This window comes from Tupaia chinensis, unplaced genomic scaffold (assembly GCF_000334495.1).
Source record: "Tupaia chinensis unplaced genomic scaffold, TupChi_1.0 Scaffold000076_1, whole genome shotgun sequence".
Lineage (NCBI taxonomy): Eukaryota > Metazoa > Chordata > Mammalia > Scandentia > Tupaiidae > Tupaia > Tupaia belangeri.
The window spans coordinates 2,281,072-2,289,888 of record NW_006159536.1 but is presented as its reverse complement, the minus strand read 5'-3'; the positions used below and the strand labels follow the sequence as shown (position 1 = coordinate 2,289,888).

At 41.7% G+C, this 8,817-nt stretch overlaps 1 protein-coding gene across 1 annotated transcript in view; it reads right to left on the bottom strand.

Annotated features, from left to right (window-relative positions):
- The window catches only part of CMKLR2 (chemerin chemokine-like receptor 2), a 65,801-nt gene extending 58,166 nt beyond the window's left edge, over positions 1–7,635 (bottom strand). The window contains exons 1-2 of the mRNA XM_006142453.3: positions 7,552–7,635; positions 3,092–3,247 (exon numbers count right to left, since the gene is read on the bottom strand). The gene's annotated coding sequence lies outside the window, so the exon portion shown is untranslated. The remainder of the gene's footprint in view (positions 1–3,091; positions 3,248–7,551) is intronic.
- Positions 7,636–8,817: the final 1,182 nt, after the last annotated feature.

The following is an 8,817-nucleotide window of genomic DNA, read 5'->3' as shown; positions in this document are numbered from 1 at the left end:
CAGTGCCCCCTAAAAAAAAACCCCCCAAAAAAAAAAAAAAAAAAAAAAAAAAAGAAGTGACCAGAGAAAACTAACTGTAATTATTATTTTTTTCTTTATCTTTTTTTTTTTTGGAGAGGATTTTGCTGTAGGGCACGTACGCTTGCCAGAAGGGCAGAGAGACAGAAAGCGAGGAAACATCCCCCAGGGGGGATGGCCACATCACTGTCCCTTCTCTTCCATTCTCCTCTCCGGATCTTGGGCACGCACGCACACGCACCTGGCGTGAGTTTAAGCCACTGGGTCTGAGACTTGAACTGCGGTCAACTACATGGGAGTCCAGTGACATAGGCATTACGCTAACTGCTGTTCCCAAAATTCACTATAATTATTGAAGATGAGAATTATTCAAACCACACCTAAACATAGACATTGTCACCAAAATGATCGTGTTTCCAAAAAGTAACTTTTTTTTTTTGAGAAGTTTTTGCTATAGGGCACGTGCGCTTGCCAGACAGACAAAGAGAGACAGAGAGACAGAAAGCGAGAAATCACTGCCCAGGGGGGATGGCCACGCTGCAGTCCCTTCTCCTCCATTCTCCTCTCGGGATCCTGGGCACGCACGCACACATGCCTGGCGTGTTTTAAGCCAGTGGGTCTGGGACGCGAACCGTGTTGACTACATGGGAGTCCAGCGACATAGCCATTGCGCTAACTGCTGGTCCCCAAAAAGTAACTTTTTAAAACTGTGTCTTCCTACTCCTTTTCTTCTCCCTGTGAAGATAATATACAAGCCCTAACTCTGACTGTGCGAGTCATGTTCTGTGAACTTCCATACTTTCATTAATGAAAGTACATGATTAAACTTGCTGTTTTCTCTTGTTAATCTTGCTTTTTGTCAGTTTAATTCATAAGCCCTCAATACAACCTAAGTGGGTATAGGAAGAGATTTTGCTCCCTGGCACACCCATAAACTTATCATCAGCTTAATAACACCTATGATCAATTTTCCATATTCAATCTTTTCATCTTCGTTTACTTTTTAATATAACTGTAATCATGAATAATATTACCACATAGATACCCATCCATGATGTTATGTAGCCCTCCAAATTATGATTTTCTTTTTTTAAAAGAATTATTTAATTTTATTATTATTATTATTTTGTTTGACAGAGAGATATAGCAAGAAAAAGAAAATGAGAAAGCAGGTCCAGGGCTTGAACTGTTGTCGGCCACATGGGAGCACAGTGCCTTAAACACCACACAACCTATTGACCCTCAAATTAAGATTTTTCTAATGACTGCATAATTGTTCATTGAAATGATGTTAGGGGGGCTGGTAGGTGGTGTGGTGGTTAAAGGCGCTGGACTCCCACAAGGCCAACTGCGGTTTGAGTCCCAGACCTGGCAGCTTGCTTTCTCACTTTCTCTCTCTTTCTCTCTCTCTCTGTCCATCTCTGTTCAAACTGAAATAAACAAATGAATAAATAAATCAATAAAGTTAATTTAAAAAAAAAGAAATGATGTTAGGAAGTTCCTTAACTATTCTCTTCCTGTTGGGTATTCAAATTGCTTTTGGTCAGAAAGCAAAAAAAAAAAAAAAAAAAGATTTTAGCATGAAGCTCCTCCCCTTTTAGAATTACTTCTCTAGGTTACTTGCACAGGACTGTCAGGTCAAAGAGAATAAATCCATTACCATGTGCACATGTTGTTGAATTGCTTTCCCAAATGATGGCTTCAAGGGAATGTTGAGTTAAACATCTGCCTCAGGGAGATGACAGTAGTAAAACAACCCAGAAAATGTGTGACTTTCTTTTGTAAACTAAATGCCTAAAATCTGAGATGAAGTCATAAGTATAGACCATGAAAAAAACTTAATCATTTAAGTCTGGAAGAAGTGCAAATGTGATGAGAATTATTCAGTAAGAGGAACTACACGTCCTAGGTAATTTGAGACCCAGAGAAAGGTCCCTTGGACTATTTTTTTCCTCCACAAAACAAAAGTTCTAGTGAATTACTCCAGCAAGAGGTTTGTGGATTCCTAAGGAAATGAGTTCATCTTAAGTGAACAGGGCACTTTAAGAGCAGAATTGCGGGTGAAAGCTCCATTATAAAAATTTGATTTGGTTTTCATTAGCTTTTATTTGGAGGAAAGCATAAGATGATCAGTCAAAAGGCAATCAATGCCTACAAGTTCATCTGATTTCCCTGTATTAACCCAGTTACCTCTATTAGGAGAGCCCAGGTACCAATATTCTAACAGTCAATTCAAAAGTGGCTTAAACTCACTCCGGCACGTGTGCATGTGTGCCCATGATCCCAAGAGGAGAATTGAGAAGGGATTGTGGCGTGGCCATCCCCCCTGGGGGGTGATTTCTCGCTTTCTGTCTCTCTGTCCCTCTGTCTCTGTCTTTCTGACAAGCGCATGTACCCTATATCAAAAACCTCTCCCAAAATAACAACAGCAATAATAACAATGCAGCAACAACAAATAGCTTAGCACGGACAAACCACAGGCTGATCATCTTAAAAGGGCAGTGAACGGGAACCACCTCACAACTTGATCAGAACTCTCCCTAACTGCAATCTAAGGAGGACAATACCAATTTTCATCTCAAAGACCCATTTCTCCTACTAGTTACTCTACACTGAGCTTTCCACAAATGGTGTTTGACTATTTCTGGATCACAACTATTGTAGGGAGCCCTCCAAACTATTATACTTAAAATCCGCTTTCATGAGTTGAAATAATTTAGCTAAATGCTGACAAAATGACTGAAAGTTCTTTGACTTCCACTCCCACCCCAGCCACAAATTTTTATTTCCTCCTTTTCTGTTTTAGGAACTGCAGAGAACTCTGCAGGATTGCTCCTAAACGCTTTGGATCAGACCAGAAATATGAATCTACAGATAAGAGTTTTTTTTGTAAACCATTAGGAGTTCTTTCTTTCTTTCTTTCTTTCTTTCTTTCTTTCTTTCTTTCTTTCTTTCTTTCTTGCCAGCTGGTAGGTAGTTGAATGCAGTTTTGTACATAAATCACCTGCAGGAATCCTTATCAGGTCAGTTGCAAATATGTCCATTCGAGGAAAACAAACGGGAAAGCACTTACCAGTTAATATTCAGTGGGGTGAGACGCTGTGGTGATGCCTGGGTGTAACCTCCCCCGGCGTCCGTCGGAATGAAATGGAGAGTGATTTTCAAAGTGCTGCGCTGTACTAGTTTCCCAGCCTTCTCATTCCGTTTCTATCTGGCTTTTGAAATGACCCTGCAGAGGAAAATGATGTTGGGTTTTGAATGTGGCTCAGCCCTTCCTCCACCGCCCTTCGCTAAAAGTTCATCATGTGTTCCAGGAGAAAAGTAAGCAAGGAACATATGTATAGATTGATGCTTTTGCTCAGCATCAGTGTGTTTGTGTGATAGGTGTTTTTTGTTTGTTTGTTTGTTTTTATTTAATGGAAAGAACAGCTGGGAGCTGCCCTGCTGTAGACTGGAAGGCAGTGATTGGAGGGGCACCGATCTTTTGTCTGGGTGGGTTTTGCTTATGAAAAGTCAAATTAAATGAAAAGGAATGGAATGAAAAGAAGGCTTAGAATGCCAAAGGGAGTCCTCCAAATGCCTGGCAAACTGGAGTTTATTAGAAGAGACATTTTTGTTTACAGGGTTTAGTGTGTTCTGATAGTGAAGAAATGGGATCGAATATTAGGTAAATGTGTATTTTAATCTTTTCACTTAGATAGATCGAGGGAAAACTTTGCTGGCTGACTCTCAAAAACAACAACAAAAAAATCAAACCCTAAATTTCTTAAGAGATTTTTGCTATAGGGCATGTGCACTTGCCAGAAAGACAGAAAACAGAAAACAGGAAATCACCCCCCCAGGGGGGATGGCCAAACCACAATCCCTTCCCCATTTTCGTCTGGGGATCTTGGGTTCACACGCACATGTGCCCAGCGTGAGTTTCAAGTCACTGGGTCCAGGACTCAACCGTGATCAACTGTCTGGTAGTCTAGCAACATAACTATTATGCCATCTGCTGGTCTCCTGGCATGAGTTTTAAGCCACCAGGTTGGGGACTTGAACTGCAGTTGACTACATGGGAGTCCAGCAACTTAACCATTATATCATCTGTTATGTCCCCACCAGAGGCATTTTCAAGGAGAATTTCGGAAAGTTATGGTTACTTTACATGGTTCTGAGTTTATTTTTTGTGGTAGAGCAGGAAGCCTTGAGTAGCAAAGGGAGAGCAACAAGATGACATTGTCCAAGGACTGCCTATGTGCAGAGCATAGTTTCAGCCCAGTACACACGGAAACCCAGGAACGTGTACACGTTTTTATTTTTGTTTTAGCCATCACCTAAACGGACAGAGTTGAAACACATGCTTACCTAGCTTTGAAATTAGTCCAAGAGACAGTAAATAAAAGGAATAGTGGGAACCAGCAGACGGTGTAATGGTTATGTCCCTGGGCTCCCACAGTCGACCGCATTTCAAGTCTTGGACCTGGCGGCTTAAACTCACGCTGGGCGCATGTGTGTGTATGCTCCAAATCCCAAGAGCAGAATGGAAAAGAAGAGATTGCAGCTTGGTTGTCGCCACCACCACCACCCCGGGGGGGTGGGTGGGTGATTTCTCACTTTCTATCTCTTCTGTCTCTTGGGTGAGCACATGCACACTATAGCAAAAATCTTTTTTTTTTTTTAAAGGAACAATAAATATCTGCCCTCTAGTCTTCTTTATGTTTGAAGAGCTCCCCTTTGATATTCTAAGCTATGATTAGCTATGCAAAAGTAGCTGAAGCTGGAGTGGTCAGCTTCCCAGGGATCTTCAAAAGTTTATGAAAAATGTGTCTTTTGAAAAACTCTGCATGCTTTCAATTTATTTATTATTATTATTATTGCATCGACAAACTTGTACTTTAATTTTATTTTTTTCCACAAACTCTTTTGAAGTTTCCTCATACTTGGGATAATCTACCTGCATTAAAGCATACAGTGGACATCCGTCAGGCTGTTTAATGTGTTGGTTAAGCTGGTGAGTCAGCTAACTAGAGATCTGTTTTAGAGAGTCTCTTTTTTAAGTGGCAGAACTGGAATTTGGTCCCCAGACAGTCTGATTCCAAAGACCATTCTGTGGAGTTAAGAGGCAACCGTTAGACTATCCATCTTCTTTCAGGAAAAGACAGTAACAGAATTGAATGAATGGGAGGAAGGGATAGGAATAACTTCTACCAGAAACAGGATTTCAGGGCAGTTTCACCACTTTCTAAATCATTGCGAGTTTTCTGAAGCCTTGTGATAGTATTTCAGGGATTTTCTGGAGAGGGGCATGCATCATATGCAGGCACACCCGTGCCAACGGGGCTCAGAGAGAAAGATATATAGTGCCTGCATCATATTTACGGGAACAAGACCTCCCTTTTCATAAAAATAGTCTTTCTCCACTGACGCTTACAATTTCACTCTTAGTGGGCCAGCTGGTAGTATGGTGGTTAAGGCAGCTGGATCCCACATGACCAATTGCATAGTTCAAGTTCTAGACCTGGCAGCTTGAAAGACACTCTGGGCATGGGCACATGTGCGTGCATGACCAAAATCCTAAGAGGAGAATGGAAGAGAAGGGATTGGCATGGCCATCCTTCTGGGGATGATTTCTCACTTTCTGTCTGTCTCTCTGTGGCAAGTGCATGTGCCTTACAGCAAACTAAAAAAGAAAACTTTTGGGGCTGGCAGGTGGTGTGGTAGTTAAGAGTGCTGGACTCCCACATGGCTGACTGCAGTTTGAGGCCCAGATCTGGTGGCTTGCTTTCTCACTTTCTATCTCTCTTTCTTTCACTCTGTCCCTCTCTGGTCAAATTAAAAATAAACAAATAAATAAAGCTAAATAAAATAATTCTTTAAAGAAACACTATTAGAGAATTATTCTTTTAAAAATACTACATTGTAAAAGAGAAGATTTGTATGAATCAAATCAAGTTCTAAAAGTTAAAATAGTTTGGATGATTTTCAGTGGGTTTTCAGTGGGTCATCCTTTTCCAATCTCAATCCCGCCCTCCAAAGTTGGGGTCAGCACCTTGGCACCTCGACTTTTTTTTTTTTTTAAGAATTATTCATTAACTTATTTATTTAGTTCCATTTGTTATTATTATTTTTTCAATTTCACCAGAGAGAGCAAGAGAAGGGGAAAGCGAAAAAGCAGCCCCCCAGTTCTAGGACTCAAACCATGGTCAGCCATGTGGGAATCCAGCGCCTTTATCCACCATGCCACTTGCCGGCCCCCAACATCTCAACTTTTGATATGATCAAGGATATTACTGTTCTTTCTCTTGTTTGATGTTAAATTAGCATGTTTATCTCAATTACCTTAATATTCTGAAAATAGCAATTTCAGAAATAGACATTTAGAAGGTTAGCCCCATTGCTGGGTAGCTCAGGAAGCCAGATCCCACATAACTGACAGTGGGGTTTAAATCCTGGCTCTGGTGGCTTGGAAAAAATGTGCTAGGCACGTGTGTGTGTGCCTAAAATCCTGACAAGATAGAAAAATGGAGGACAGGGCTGGCAGGTGGCATGATGGTTAAGGGTGCCGGACTCCCACATAGCTGATTGTGGTTTGACTCCTGGACCTGGTGGCTTGCTTTCTCACTTTCTTCCTCTTTCTCTCTTTCTCTGGTCAAATTTTAATAAATAAATAAGTAAATAAATAAATAAGAAAAATGGAGGGGAAGGGATTGCAGCAAGACCATGCCCTGTGGGGGTGGTTTTTTCCCTCTCCCCCTCTCGTTGTCTAGCATACATGCCCTCTAGCAAAAGAAAGAAAGAGCATAGATATTTGGGGAAATACAATCAGATCATATTAATGATCACTTCTGATCTTTTTGTTAAAAAAAAAAAATTCAGCTCAAAACATTAATACCAGAAAAGACATTTTCTTACAAGCAAGCTGATTGTGAGAAACAGAAAGCCTTGTTTCTTTGATATAATTCGTTGTGTGAATGCTCTTCGTAGGTCTGTCTGTTCAGTGTCGGCAGGATCGGAGATTAGATTTGGAGGCCTTTATTTGATTGTTCCAGTGAGGCTGGAACAGCGCAGAGCTTTTCCCAGGGACTGAAATGGACTCCCAGTCACAGATTCAGTGGCCCTAGGCAGGTCATCACAGTGAGGAGCCATGGCAACCGGCCATGCAGGGGAGTTTTCATGCCACTTAAACCAGACCGTTCTTAAAGGCAATTGAGGACAAAGCCTTCTCCAAATTCTTGCTTTCAATTCTGTATTGCCCCTTATGGGAACTGAGCCTCAGGACTCCCAGTGGGAAAGTCTGTGAGAGGACTTAGCTCTGTGTCTTCTTCATTAAAGATACTCAAAGCTCTAATTACCTGCAGAAATGTGGGGGAACAGCTTCTATTTTATCTGCGCTTTGAATAAACCTTCATTTTTAATATGCTAAATGCCAATTTCAGTGAGAGCTGATATGTAGCAAGAGGATTCAGGTTCGTTTTCTTATCTACTGACCCAGATGCAGAGTGGGGGAGAGGGTGTGCAAAGCTTTTGGGGGACAGAGCAAACACTCACCTCTTGGAAGGTGCCGGTACCTGCCGGTGCCTGGGCTGCGGGCAGGCTGGGCGTCTTCGTAGCTCTGAAACCTCTAGCTTTAATGTTTCTCTGGGAGAACTGGTTGCAGCTGCCCTGAATCTAGGAATAAGTATTTCCTCTCTTTGTAAAAAAGGGCGGTTAAATAATCTTTTACGTTATTGCCCTGGAAAAGGAAATGTGGTTTGCCAGTGTTTAAATAAATCTGTTGTACATCAGTTTGTCAACATCTGGTGACAGCATCCTGGCCTTCATTCCAGAGAGAAAGGGCTGCTCTGGGAGTTGAGACCACTCCCAACTACCTAGTCTAATTATGCCACTTTTCTCGTTAAACTGCAGATAATTATGGATGTGATGTAACCGTATCTGGGTTTTTCCAAAATGTCACATTTTAGGAAAGAAAAACAATCCGAGAGTAAGACGTATTTTCTCAATCTCTTTGAGCTGGTCCTGGCTCCACGTCTGCATTTTTTTATTAGGTAGTTGGTAGCTGCAGGTGTACTGTAGCTGTGGGTGTGTCTGTTTTGTGCTGCAGTACTTTTTAATATTTGAATTAATTTCTAACATTTAAAAGTCAAGAACTCTTAGCCATCTAGATGATAAACTCCTTATAAAATATTTAGCAGATCCGGGTATGTGGGACCCACATCTGAGCAAGGCTACAGGTGGAGGAGCAGCGGCTGGTCCCCGTACCACCTGCTCTCTTTGGGCAAAGCTTCCTCCCAGCTTCACAGCTTCCTCCCTGCCCTCGTCACTCTGGGACACCATCCATCTTGACCTTCAGCAGTTTGCACTTCCCACAATCTAATTCTTTTCCTGGTGACTTTTTCAATTTAAGAAAGAGTCTTTTCTAAACAAGCAAACAAAATTATTAGCATTTAATAATTGTACATAATTGTAAGGAGACAGTGATTTTTACAGCACAAGAATACAGTGTCGGGTCAGCAAGTGGTGTGGCGGTTAAGATGGATGCATCTCACTGGGCCAGGAGGTGGCGTAATGGTTACATCGTTGGACTCCCATGTAGTTGACTGCGGTTTGAGTCCCAGACCTGTGGCTTAAAACTCATGCTGTATGTGTGTGTGTGTGTGTGTGTGTGTGTGTGTATGTGTGTGCCCAAAATCCCGAGAGGAGAATAAAGGAGAAGAGATTGTGGCATGGCCCGTGGGGTGATTTCTCGCTCTCTGTCTCTGGCCCTATAGCAAAATGTCTCTCTAAAAAAAAAAAAAAAAGATGGGTGCATCTCAC